This window comes from Petaurus breviceps, unplaced genomic scaffold, assembly GCF_028583685.1.
Source record: "Petaurus breviceps papuanus isolate PSGF00001 unplaced genomic scaffold, PetGlider_PUasm1.0 98, whole genome shotgun sequence".
NCBI lineage: Eukaryota > Metazoa > Chordata > Mammalia > Diprotodontia > Petauridae > Petaurus > Petaurus breviceps.
This window is the reverse complement of record NW_027187460.1, coordinates 17,021,194-17,035,655: the sequence shown is the minus strand read 5'-3', so window position 1 is coordinate 17,035,655 and position 14,462 is coordinate 17,021,194. Positions and strand designations below refer to the sequence as shown.

Sequence of the window (14,462 nt, the reverse complement as noted above, 5' to 3'; positions counted from 1 at the left end):
CTCTCTCTCTCTCTCTCTCTCTCTCTCTCTCTCTCTCTCTCTGTCTCTCTGTCTCTCTCTGTCTCTCTCTGTCTCTCTCTGTCTCTCTCTGTCTCTGTCTCTCTCTCTCTCTCTCTCTCTCTCTGTCCCTCTCTCATTTCTCTCTTCTGTCTATCTCTCTTCCCCATTTATTTTTCTCTTTCCCTCATCTCTCTCCCCCTCTCTGTCTCTATCAGTCTGTGTGTCTCTTCTCCTTCTCCTTCCCCTACAAATGCCAGGACAGTACTCAGCCCCCAACCATTTGTTGTTGTTCAGTCACTTTTCAATCATATCAGACTCTTCTGACCCCATATGGGGTTTTCTTGGCAAAGATATTGGAGTGGTTTGCCATTTCCTTCTCCAGCTCATTTTTGCAGATGAAGAAACTGAGATAAACAGGGTTAAGTGACTTGCTCAGGGTCACACAGCTGGTAAGTATCTGAGGCTGGATTTAAACTCAAAGATGAGACTTCCTGACTCCAGGCCCAACATTCTAACTACTGCACCACCTAGCTACTAGCCCCTACCCAATATTCTCCACTACACAGTATAGAATAGTACAAGGAAGAATGTGATAAGTCAATAAGAGTGATGTCCCTAAGTCTTCAAGCAGAAGGTGACATTTCACAGGTTCATAGCACTCAGACCTGAAAAGGATCTCAGAGATCACATAATACATCCCCTGCCACACACACACACACACACACACACACACACACACACACACACACACACACAAACTCTGCTTTATTTGACAGGTTAGGACACAGTGGTGAGGGGGAACAACTTGTCCAAGGTCTCCTACATGGGAAGTGAGAGGAAGAGCCAGCATTTGGACCCAAGCTTCCTGACTTTAAATTCAATGTTCTTTTCACAATGTTCTTTTCAGTGCCAGATTGTCTCCTTTGAAATAGAGCTTGAAAGATTCCCAGGAGTGTGGCTAGGTGGCACAGTGAATAGAGCACTGACCCTGGAGTCAGGAGGACCTGAGTTCAAATCTGGCCTCAGACACTTAACACTTATTAGCCGTGTGACCTTGGGCAAGTCACTTAACTCCAACTGCCCTGCCCTCCCTCCTCCAAAATAAAAGCAAAAAAAAAAAAAAACATTCCTAGGACTTCAGTTGGGGAAGAAGGGGGTGACTGTGTGAGAAGATTCCCAGGGGAGGGGTGAGGCATGGGGAGAGCAAAGATGTGACCATGGGAATCATCAGGAGAATGTGGTTCCTCATTACCCCATATGTTCATGCTCTCACTTACAAGTGAAATGATTTTCTATTTACTTTGCATATTTTCTGTTTTTATTCGTCTGTCTATGTATTGTTTTACTTCAGTAAAATGAAAGTTTCTTGAGATCAGAGACATTTTCATTTTTATCTATCTATAAGCACTAGTGTAGTACTTGGAACATAGTAGGTATCTTACCTACCATTTTGGTCCCCATTTTATGGTTGAGGAAGCTGAGGTTTAATGAGATTGAGAGGATACCCATCAATTGGGGAATGGCTAAGCAAGTTGTGGTATATTACTGTAACAGAATACTACTATGCAGTAAGAAAGGATGAGCTCAATGATCTTAGAAAAACATGGAAAGGCTTGCACGAAATAATGGAGAATGAAATGAGCAGATAAATATACATGTGCATTGTGTGGTTTTATATCTATATCTGTCTGTGTTAAATGGAGGCCTTCTCTAAAGCAGGGTAGAGAGAGGGAGGGAGGGAGATATTTTGGAACTTAAAATGGAACAAAACAATTAAATTAAAATTTTTAAAAATGAGTTTGATTGGGTTCCCCAAGGATTCTCCAGCTGTTTAGTACATCTCCTAAACCAGAACTTGAATCCATGGATTCTGACTTTACCTCTAGCACTCATTCCAATATATGATATTTGCCAAAGAGAACACTAAACATAAATTCCTTCCTCACCCTAACTTCTCCTCAAAGGGAAGAAGGGTATTATTCATTAGCCCAGCCCACATCACTCCAACCCCAGCCACAAAAGGTGTTGCATCCGTTGGGAAAGTAATAGTGTGATTCATGATTAAATGAGTAATCAGGCGCGTTGTTGGGGGTGGGGGCAGGGAAGATGTTTTCCTATTGCTTATTATTAATAGAAACCTAGGAAGGTGTGGATGCTGAGCAACCCACACAAGGCTTTTTAGCATTACAAGCTGGCTGAATTATCTTCCTCTCCTGAGACATCAGAATGATGTCATTTCTGGGTTGCCCCATCTCTCAAATTCTGGGAGCACTGAGTGTCTCCCAGATTACCTGGGCCTCAAAGCTTTCAACATAATTTCTCACCCTCACTTTCCTCCTGTTTTGCATCATCCAATCCAATATTGGTTGATAAACGAAATGTCTTCCACACCAGTGATGTCTTCAACACAACCCAACAGGAAATCTCTCCTGATCTTTTCTGCATCAAATTTTTCCTGATAGTAATATTCTAGCAAGTGTGATTTGATAAGGGGTAAACTAATATCATAGAATCTTAGAGACCATTAAAACCAAAAGGCACCTTAGAATATAATATGTTAGAATAGGAAAAATGGAGACTTTTTTTAGGAGGAACCTTAGGACAGAATGGTAGAAGAAAGATCGGCATTAGAACACTCAATGGTAGATCTGCAAGGGACCTTAGAATATAAAGTTTAAGGGCTGGACAGGACCTTAAAATACAGTCTTTGAGACATAACACAGAATGTTAGAGCTGAAAGGGACCTTAGGGGTCACCTAGCCCAACCTCTTCATTTAACAGATAAAGGAAAATGAAGCCTAGAAAAGGAAGTGACTCAGTGAACAAGGCTGTAATTGTGCCCAGGACTCCTGATTCCCAGTCTTCTGTCCTTTCCCCTACACCATGTTATCTCTGATGCCAGCAGGGCACACATTCCCTGTGATCATATTTTCTGGGATCTCAGCCACAAGTTAGCATATGAGTTACAGCTAACATGATCTTACAGAAATACATATTGCCAGGATGCAGAGTAAGGACACAGTCAGAACTGAGGGAGACCCCATGTGGGGTTGCGACTCCAGTTTAAGATGTGCTGAAGGGGCTGCAGGTGGAAGAAGTTTAAGAAGCCCTGGTCTAGACCACTTGGTTCAGTAAATATTTATTGATCCATCTAGTATGTATAAGGCACTATGCGAGGAGTTGGGGGGTCTAGCAGAAGAGAAGGCAAACACAAGGAGCTTACAGTCTTATCTTTCCCCCACAACCTTCCCCTCTTCTGAACTTCCCTATTGCTGATTCGGGCACTACCATCCTGCCAGTCACCCATGCTCACTACCTTGGTGTCATCCCCAAGTATCCAGTCCATTGCTGAATCTTGTCATTTCCAAGTTCAGAGCATCTCTTGTGTACCTCCTTTACCCTCCACTCTTATTAACCCTTATTCAAGCTTTCCTGACCTGTTACCTAGACCAGCACAATAGTCTTCTAACACACTCCTTTCTCCAATCTCACCTGCCAAAGTGATTTCCCCAAAGTACATCTCATCATGTCACCCTCTTGCTAACTGAGAACCATTGGCTCCCTATTATTCCCAGGATCAAATATAAGCCCTCTTTTTGACTTTTGAAGTTCTTTCAGACCTGGCTCCTTCATACCTTTCCTATTTTCTTATGCATTACACCCCTCCACTCACTCCTTTAGCCAGATGAACTGGCTTAATTCCTGTTCCTCACACATGGCATTCCATTTTCCAAACCTGTTTCTTTGCTCTGACTCTGCCCCATGCCTGGGATGCTCTCTCCCCACCCCCATTCACCAGTGACTCCTGACTTCCCTGACTTCCTTGGCATCCTTCAGATATTACGGTGGACAGGAGGCCTTTCCCAGGCTCCCCCTCTGCTAGTGCTAGTACATCCTCTTTAAGGTTATCGTACAACTACTCTGAATATATACATATATGCATGTATATATGTGTACACACACAAATATAGTATTTTCCTAATTATTTGTATTATATTTAGTTTTATATATAGTTATATATATAATATATCATATATACATAGTTATATACAATATATAGTTATATATGTAGTTATAACTATCTAGGTTGCCTTATAATCTACTCTTAATATATACATATATACACATAAATAAATACATAGATATGCATATATATATATACTTATATATGTGGTATTTTCCTAATTATTTACATACTATCTTTCTTATTAAACTGTGAGCTTCTTGAACAGTTACTATTTTTCGCTTTCTTCATATCCCCGTCTCCTACAAGTGCTGATCATGGCACCTGCTCCCTAGTAAGCACTTAATGTTTTTTAATTGATTAGATTGTAAGCTTCTTGAGGGTAGGGGCTATCTTTTGCCTCTTTGAATCCCCATGGATTAGTACAGTGCCTGGTACATAGAAGGAACTTAATAAATGTTGACTGAATTAAATTGGATGGTTGGGTATGAAGCTAGAGGACATAGATTTGAGTCTCAGTTCACTTAAGGCTGGCATGACCTTTATCTGCCTCGGTCTCAGTTCCCTCACCTGTAAAATGGGGGAGACTTACCAGGTTATCCAGGATGTCACTTCTCAGCTCCAGATCCCATGATGGTGTCTTTACAAATGGCAACTGGTACAAAGTAGAGTGATAAAAGAGTAACAGGTAAAGTTAGGATAAGTTGGGAGATCATTTCCTTGGGGTGAGTGGTAGAGGTAGGGTGGTTAGTTGTTTTGTTATCTCAACTGGATTGGAAATTCTTCCACCACAAGAATCTGGTCTTCTTCCCCCTTCTTTCCTGTGTCATTTATTTCAATGTTTAACAACTGTTGTTTTTTAAAGCTCCCACTCTGTGTAAGGCCCCTGAACCTTAGACCATGTTGACATATGTTAGCTTTCCAGAGGCAAAGACTTCTTAGAATGGATCCCCAGGTAGTTAGTTCTGGGCCCCAGGGCTTGTCTTTGTTTTTTTTTTTTCTTTACTAAATTATAAGTTTCTGAAGATCTCTGAAACCCCACCTGAGGCAATCCGCATCTCTACATTCTTGATCCCTTACTCAGCTTTCCTCCAAGGCTCCAGAGATCTGCTACCCTAAGCCAGGTTTACCTTCTACCTCTGTTTGTTGTCATAATTGGATGCAACAGGCTAGCATCTGCTCTGCCTTTTCCATTCTCCTGCCTGCCAATAAGAGGATTCTGAGGGTTCAATCCAATTTGCTTCAGCATTCATTTATCAACTGCCACCTATATTCAGGTACCAGGCCAGACCCTGAGGATTCAAAAGAAAAGAAAAGGTTATTTTCTTTAAGTGCAGGTATAGTCATTCATTTCCTATTAGCCTCTAGTGAAAATCAGCATCCAACCTATCTTTCCAATTTCCTTGTATGTTATTCCTCAGCAAATTGGCGATTTTTGTTATTCCTCACAGCTGGCACTCCATCTCTCTCCCATTTCCAGGCCTTTGAACTGACCATCTTTAATGCCCACAATACACTCCCTTCTCTTCTCTGCCTGGTAGAATTCCATATTTCTTTTAAGACCCAACTCAAGTTTGAGCATGAAGACTTTCCTTATCTCTGCACCTTTTTGTTAGCCTGCTTACATTATTAAGAATTCCTATTTACATTGAGCCAAAATTTTCCTTCTGTAACTTTCTCCCCATTGGTCATAGTTGCCTGTCTTAAGACTCCAACAATGTCTAATGATGATGACGATGATGATGATGACAAGTATTTTTTTTAAGTCTATGTTATCAGTCACTGTGCTGTGTCCTAGGGATACCAAGAAAGGATACCAAGAATATTCATTACTATGATGATCCCTTGCCCTCAAGGAGCTCATATTCTAATTGGGGAGACAGATACAGATACCTGGGTACATAAAAGATACACACAGTATAAATAGAAAGCTCTTGTGTAGCAAGGCTGGGTGCTAGAAACAGCACCTCTAGGAACTAGCATTAAGGGGATGCGTTATCTGTTTTGTTGTCATTATTGAGGTTTTTTTTCCAGTTATATCTGGCTCTTCATGACCCCATTAAGGGTTTTCTTGGCAGAGATACTGAAGTGATTTGCCATTTCCTTCTCCAGCTCATTTTACAGATGAGGAAACTGAGGCAGACAGGGTGTGATAAATTGCCCAGGGTCACATAACTAGTAAGTGTCTGAGGTCGGATTTGAATTCAGGAAAGTGAGTCTTCCTGATTCTAGGCCCAGCTTCTATCCCCTGCATTGTCCATAAAAAATTTTAAAACAACAATAGAAACAAGTAAGAGTGAGTCTGCTTTTTTATGATCATGCTGAAGCAATTCTAAAAAGTATCAATGAAAAAATACTCCTCCTTGAAAAAATCTTTTGTTGGTCTAAGTTCTAAACAATTGCTATGTGACCTCTGACATGCTGAGTCAGTTATACTCAGACAGAGTTATACAAGTTTGTTTCGAGAGTAAACTTAGAATGATTTGGAATAACTTGAGCTCAATCCTGGGGAAGCTTGTGTCTCTAACCTTTGCATTTAACCAGTGAATTTGAAGTAAACAATGATGACACAAGAATTGTAAAGATGAAGAAATTACTTAAATTACTATTATTATATGTGACCACCTGGAATTTTTATTTCTATTTAAAATTTAAAACAGTGAAACACTGCAAGGTATAATTTATTTTTTGTTAAGTGTGAATTTCAGTCATACATGAAATGTTTTTACTGATGTTGAATAATATCTTTAAATTAGAAATTTGTTCTTTTAAAATTGTTCATTGTTTTAAAGTTTAAGAACAAATCAAGAAAATCAAATGTTATATCAGTGGTATGACTTAGTACTTACCTAAATTGTATCTTTTGCAGATGTTTTGGTTTTATTAAAATTTACTTGGGGAATGGGGTTTTAAGAATCTCTGCCTTTTGTTTAAGATTTTTCCTATTTCTATATCTGTTGCTCCATATGGAACTTATTGAAATTGAAACTAATAAAACGTGTTCCTCTATCATCTAGAGCAAAGATAGTTGGAGAAATCTGGTCATATTGTTTATTGGACATGAATATGAACAGAGGATCAATTTTGACAGTCATTGACAAATTACAGAAGCTAAGGTTTGAAAACAAGCTGTAATGTTGCTATTCATTACTATGATGATCCAATATTAGGTATAAGGTTTTCCACCTTTTAAAAAATACATTAATATAATTTTAAAAAGCATTGATCTATTATATTTTCCTAATTTGTACTGTAGCATTTATTTTATTTTTAATTTTTTACTGGAATATATGTGAAGTTTGTTAAAGGAAAGTTTTTCACCGAATTTCTTTTCTGACCATGACTATTATTTGTTTCATTTCATGATAACTATTGAAAATGATTTCATCCTATAGAGGAGGAAGGTATTAAGACTGATTAACTCCAGATGTCAGATGGACTAGATGTGCTACTGATGGAAACTAATTTGAGAAAAGAACTAGGAGGGAGTGGGAGAAAAGGGGGGCCAACAAAGACTTGTGGAATGTGGGATTTGAGTTGAGTCCCAATGGAAAGCAGGGAAAGGAGGAGGCAGAGGGAGGAGAACAATCCAGGTATGGGGACAGCCAGTGTCAAGGCAAAGGATGGTGAGACTGAGTGTTATGTGCAAGGAACAACAAGAAAGCCAATTGTTATGGGAATGGGAATCTAAGATCTTCCCTGCCCCTAGGCCCTTTGATGGGCTTAAGTGACTCTGAGATTCTTCCCTGATTTGAAAATATACTCTGCCCCCTAATAGGCTGAATATGGTCACATGGAGCCTGTGGAGGGAGGCTTGTTTTTCAGAAATGCCCACACCTTGTTGCTTTGTGATTGGGCAGTGAGTCAGGAGGGCTGTGACATTCTCTGAGCCAGGAGAAGGCTATATATACCCTGATGTAAGATTTTGTTTTGGGGATTACTTTAAGGAGAGTTGTGTGATTTGACCAGACAAGAGTCTGGGCAGCCGTAATCCCCCTGGCTTTGAAAACCCAGATGTTGGTGCTTCTCTCTCCAGTAACTGACTAGGTATGGATATAATGGTCAGACAGCTGGAAGCCTGTCTGCTGATCTGTTTCTCTGTCTGTTGGTAACTTCTGCTTGTAATTTGTTTGTATTCTCTGAAGTTTGGGGTGCTGACCTTTTTCCCCTGAACTAGGTAAATGGTGTATGTTTGATTAAAGCAAGATTGTCAACACATTTTGGGGTTGCTTTCCTTTGGAAAAGCAGATCTAAGAACCTGTGTTGGCAGCCACCCTGGGTATGCTAGGGTGCTTGATGCTACAGCAATATAGCTGGATGCTAGGATGTGTAAAAGGGGAATAAAATGTAAGAGGGTTGGAAGAGTAGGAAGGGGCCAGATTGTCTAGGATTTGAATGCCTTTAAGATGAGGATTTTATATTTGATCCTGGAGGTAATAGAGAGCCACTAGGGTTTATGGAGTAGGAAGGTAACATGGTCAGACTTGAGCTTTTAGGAAAATCACTTTAGAGTAGGGAGATTCTTGAAGCAGGGAAACTGGACAGAAGGCTATGTAATAGTCTAGGAGTGAGGTGATGGGAGTCCATACTAGATTGGTAGCAGTGTTAGAGGAGAGAAGACTATGTATACGAGAGTTGTTACCAGGGTAGAAAAGACAAGATTGGCAACAGATTGGATATTTTGACAGGAGTCAAGAATGACACCAGGGTTGTGAGTTCAGGTGACTAAAAGGATGGTGGTATCCTTAACAACAATGAGGAAGTTTGAAAAAAAAAAATGGGCAAGTATGGAAGAAAGAAGGGTTTGGGGGTGGAAAGGGATAATGAGTTCTGTTGAGTTTGAGAAGCCTATGTGATATCCTGTTTGGTATGTCCAAAAGGTGGTTGGCGACAGATTACTGGAGCTCAGAAGAGATGTTAAGGCTAGATATACAGATCAGGGAATTACAGATGGTAATTCAACCTATGGCAGATGATGCGATCACCAAGTATGATAGAGTAAAGGGAAAATAGAAGAAAGCCTAGAATCAGAGAAGTTGTATTCAAATCTCAGCTCTGATTTCTTAGAACCTGGGTGACCTTGGGCTAGTCACTTGGGCTCAGTTTCCCCATCTGTAAAATGAGAGGGTTGTGGTAAATGATCTCTAAGTTTCTAAATCTATCATCCTGAGGCTTCTAAGAGTAATAATAAATGATTGTATTGATTGGATTAATAATATCACTTATAAGTATAAAATATCACTTACATCTGGGTCTTTAAGGACGAAGGAGGTCTTCAGCAAGCAGAACTGTAGGAGGAGTCTAATGTAGGCATAGCAAACAACCTGAATGAAGGCTGAACAAGAAGAGGATAAGAGTGAATAGTGATGGTGATGATGAATATATATTTTTTCTGATGCATTACCATGAGTCAGCTGAGTTTGTGAGAAAATGAATGTGAGCAAAAGCCTTCCTGATCATGTAATACAGTCAGAAGGAAAGGCAGTTAGGAAGCAGACTCTTAGGGAAACTCCTTTTGTCTTTCTGGTTGCTCCTCATATTAAAGGCATTTAAATCCTAGACAATCTGGCCCCTTCCTACTCTTCCAACCCTCTTACATTTTATTCCCCTTTTACACATTCTAGCATCCAGCTCTGTTGGCGTAGCAGCAAGCACCCCAGCATCCCCAGGGTGGCTGGGTCCTAGGAAAGCATCCAGTGGGAAAGAAGGGCACTAATGAAATAATATGCACTTTGTTAAGTGAGCAGAGGATATTATGAAATGCAAAGAATTCTGGAGCCTCCTAAATATCAACAAGTAGTCTCTGAAATAAGTAACATTAACCCTTCTTATTTACATAGAACTTTACAAAACATTTTCCTCTTAGTCATCCTCTGAGGTAGGAAGTACAAGTATTATAATATCCTTTTTACAGCTGAGAAGACTGAGGATAAGAGGGATTAGTAATAATTCAAGGTTAGATTGCACTTTAAAATATATTAAACCACCCTAAAAGTAGATTATTCAAGTTTTATTATCCCGATTTTACAGGTATAGAAAGTGAGTGTTTATTTCATTATTTCATTTTTTTAAACATCACAATCATAGAATTTTGGGTTGAAATGGACTTCATCTACTCCAATCCTTTTGCCCCTCATTCCCCTACAACGCACTAACAAAGAGCCATCCATCTTTTGCTTGAATATCTCCCGAGGGAGAATTCACTACCTGCTGAAGAAACTCATCTACTTTGGGATAGTTCTAATTGCTAGGAAGTTTTCCCTTGGTTTATCAACTAAGTGAGGGTGTTGCAATAGATATCCTCAAAGATCCATCTATTTTAGGGCTAGCATTCAATCAAGCCTCTGAAAGTTCATCCATGGTACCTTGGAGTGAGTAGTAAGCCAAGTTTTGAACCAAGAAGACCCAGGCCTTTAACATATATTCTGGCTGTGTGATCCTGGGCAAGTCACTTAACTCTCAGCATCCTCAGGCAAGACTAAATTGAAGAGAAAGTGTTGGCCTGCACTAAATGGGGGAGTTTCTTCAACTAGGAATTCTCCGTGCCAGTGAGATCACAGGTCTAGCTCTTCTCCTGTCCAGTGGATCAGGAAACCCATTGGAGATTTCAGTCCCACCTTTGCCGATTGTTGTTGTTCATCCTTTATTTTCAAAGAGGACCAATGACGTCATGGGCCGATGTCTTGACTCAGGCATGAGTTGGATTTAAGTGAGGGAGAGTTGCACAAAGTTGGCAGCCTCACTCTCTTCCAGTGGCCCGAAAAAGTCAAGATAGCTCTCGATGGCCCAGGATGCAGTGGATGACCTTGGTGTCTTCTATGTCTGACCAAGCTCTAAGCATTCCACAGTACCTGCTTCAACTGCCTTGATGGCCATTGAGAACAAATTGTTCTCGTTTGCCCACTCCACCAAGAGAAATCTTCACATGCTTAGGGTAGACATCCCCCTAACTCACCAATGGGTTTGAGGCCTGTTGATTACTCTCAGCCTGGCTGAGCTCATCTGCTGAGATGGTTTTACTGGGGCATATCCAATATGCATGCTATTGAGTGACAGGTAGATACCAAAGGTATATGATCAACCCTGAAAAGAGCCCAGCAAGCCCTCACACCAAAGGTGCTCATCCTCCTGAACATTTCATAAATGTTTACTATCTGTGCAGCCGTGGGTAAGCGATTTAATTTCTCTGAGTCTCATTTTCCTCTTATGTGAAATGCCACCCGGCCCCAATTATTTTGCAAGGTCATAAGGATTAGAGGGATGATGGATATGAAAGTGAATTGTAAATTGTTTAGTGTTAAACACATGTATTACTAGATTATAAATTCCTTCTGACCGGGACTGTTTCTTGTTCATTGTTATACTTCCTTGACAAGCTAGCTTAGGCTCTTACACAGAGAAAAATGATGGAGCAGCTTAAGTGCCATAAGAGAGGGAAAATAACTTAGACCCAGAGCTAGATGAGATCTCAGGGGTCATCTATACCAATTGTTCCAGTCTACAGATAAAGAAATAATAATATAATAATAATGGCAGCTAACATTTATAAAATGCTTCCTATGTGCTAAGCATGTTAACAACTGTTAACTCGTTTTATTCTCACAACAATCCTGGGAGGTAGGTGCTGTTATTATCCCCATTTTCAGATGAGGAAACTGAGGCAGGGATTAAGTGACTTGTCCAGGGTCACAGAAGTAATACAATGTAGAGACAGGGTTTGGACTGAGTTTCTCTGACCATTGTAGAGTGCCCTTCCATTAGATTGTGAGAGACTTTCAAAAGTAGCGACTGTCATTTGCCATTCTTTATAGCAAAGTGACTGGCAAATAGTAGGCTTATTGACAGATCAACTCTGCCCAGTGGAGGGAGGAAGGGGACCAGTTAAGAGGCTATTCCAGCAAGAAAAAAAAGGAAAAATGGAGTTGGGGTGAGTGAAAAACAAAAGGAATTTTTTTCATCAATTCTTTTAATACTTTCAGTCAACAAACATTGAGGTCTTACTGACAAATAATAGAATGTCAGGGCTGGAAAGGAGCTTAGAACATATCAGAATGTGGAAAGGCAGAGCTGGAAGGGACCTTATAATATGAAATGTTAGAGCTGAAAGATCTCATAGAAGTATTCAACGGAGAATCACGTAGCCCACGTTCTCTCCTCAGTGATTACAGGCAGATGATCATCAAACACTTTGTGGCCAACTCCCCGGGTTTCATCCAGACAGAGCTTTTCAGTCCTACATGACGGTGGCCACGTTCTACCTTTGGAAAGGCAGCTTTCTACATGTAGAGGCACAGACTGTGCTGACTCAGAATCCTGCTAGGGGCTTTCAGAGGGTGCTTGTCTGCGAGGCTGGGAGTTAGGAGATTTGCAATCTGTCCCTAAAGCCAGACAATCCCTGATCCCTCTGCGTCAGAGGCCTGACCCAGGAGCCACCTCGGCCTCTAGTATTTTTGTAGCCTTGGAACAAGGGACTGTCCTGGAAAATCTGGGATATGTGGTTGCTGTACCTTTGGGTGTCTTTAACACCCTCTCTGTTAAATGTGGGAAATATGTGTGTGCCAGTGAGCTTCTAGGGGGCTTGGGGATAGTGGGAGGTGAAACTTGGTCGGTCCGTTTGGTTTTGTTGTTTGCCTGCTTGATTGCTTTTGGGACAGCTCTCTTCTCTCCTACATCCCTCCGGGTATCTGAATGAATTTCACTCCCCTGTCCCAGGTCACATTATTAGTAGACTGTCCTTTCAGATCTTCCCTCTTTACAACCCAATTCAGTGGCCTTAGGAAGTAAGCAGCTTTTTCCTTTCTCTTTCCTCCCTGTCTCTGCCTTCTTCCATCTCTCTGGGATTGCCAACTCCAGCTTTTTCCTGGTTCTAGGATCCTAGCATATTGAGCTGATTAAGGAAATTTAGAGATAATCTCTCCCAGGACTGCTTAACCTTTTTTTTGCCTGTATCTCAGACCCCTTTGGCAAGCTGATGAAGCCTCTAGACCCCTCCTCAGGCTAGTATTTTTAAACGCATAAAGTGAAACACACAGGATTACAAAGGGATCCAATTATATTTAAATATAGTTATTTAAATATTTTAAAGAATAAGTTCATGGACCTCAATTTAAGAACACCTGTTCTAAGCCTGCCTTTTGGAGAGGAGGGGCAGGAGACCCAGACAAAGTAAAAGAATTCTCCCAAGTCACAGAGAGGCAGGAAAGAGAATTCAAACCTGAGTCCTAAGAGTTCAAACCCAGACTTCTTTCTCCTAGTCAGCTGAGCTCCTCTGGTTATAATGCAGAGGGCGAGATCACTCTGGCCCCAGCCCAGGCATAATGTGTATATAGGTGGAGGCTAAATCACCAGCAAGAGGTGGGAAGGGGTAGGGAACAATGGGTGGGGCTCTGCAGGGACTTTTAAAGGGGAAAAGGGCGGGGGAACTATATAGGTATATTTACATTTTTCAGTTGCACATCCAGACTGGAAGGGGGTCTCTTAAAGTGTTTTCATCTCTTGAGAAAAGAGCCAGAATAGAGAGTTAGGTACTGTGGAATGAAATGAAAATGATGGAGATGTGTGTGTGTGTGTGTGTGTGTGTGTGTGTGTGTGAGAGAGAGAGAGAGAGAGAGAGAGAGAGAGAGAGAGAGAGAGAGAGACAGAATTTGTGTGTGTGAATATATAGGTATAAGAAAGAGGGAAGGAAGATGGCTTCAGAGATCTAGATGTGTGTGTGTGTGTGTGTGTGTGTGTGTGAGAGAGAGAGAGATACAGAAACAGAGACAGAGAAAGTCAGTGTGTGTGTGTAAGAGAGAGAGAGACAGTCAGAATTTGTGTGTGTGAATGTATATAGATATAAGAAAGAGGGAAGGAAGATGGCTTCAGAGATCTATGTGTGTGTGTGTGTGTGTGAGAGAGAGAGAGAGAGAGAGATACAGAAATAGAGACAGAGAAAGTCAGTGTGTGTGTGAAAGAGAGAGAGAGTCAGAACTTGTGTGTATATATACACCTATATATATAGGTATAAGAAAGAGGGAGGGAGGCTGGCTTCAGAGATCTAGATGTGTGTGTGTGTGTGTGTGTGTGTATGTGAGAGAGAGAGAGAGTCAGAATTTGTGTGTGTATATACACCTATGTATATAGGTATAAAAAAGAGGGAAGGAGGCTGGCTTCAGAGATCTAGATGTGTGCATGTGTGTGTGTGTGTGTGTGTGTGTGAGAGAGAGAGAGAGAGAGAGAGAGAGAAACAGAGAGAGAAGGAAACAGAGACACAAAAAGAGTGAGACAGAGACAGGGAGGCAGAGAATTTGTGTGTATTACAGAGAGAGAGAAAGAAAGAAAGAAAGCTAGAGACAGAGAGAGAAGGAGGCAGTGGGGTAGAAAAATAGAGACAGAGAGAATTGTGTGTGTGTGTGTGTGTGTGTGTGTGTGTGTGCATAAGAAAGAGGGAAAGGATAGGGTTTCAGAGACACAGGAGTATGTGTGTTTGAGAAAGACAGAGAGACAGAAAGAGAGAGAC

General features: G+C 40.9%; 1 long non-coding RNA gene across 3 annotated transcripts in view; it reads right to left on the bottom strand.

The window, feature by feature from the left end:
• The window catches only part of LOC138155681 (uncharacterized), a 27,971-nt gene extending 14,680 nt beyond the window's left edge, over positions 1–13,291 (bottom strand). For 2 of the 3 annotated variants that reach the window (XR_011166934.1, XR_011166935.1), the window contains exons 1-4: positions 13,179–13,291; positions 9,211–9,299; positions 5,095–5,256; positions 4,557–4,619 (exon numbers count right to left, since the gene is read on the bottom strand). This is a non-coding gene — a long non-coding RNA (uncharacterized lncRNA). Of the gene's footprint in view, positions 1–4,556; positions 4,620–5,006; positions 5,257–9,210; positions 9,300–13,178 lie in introns of all 3 variants that reach the window. The other variant, XR_011166933.1, reaches the window with a different exon arrangement.
• Between the last annotated feature and the right edge of the window lie 1,171 nt (positions 13,292–14,462).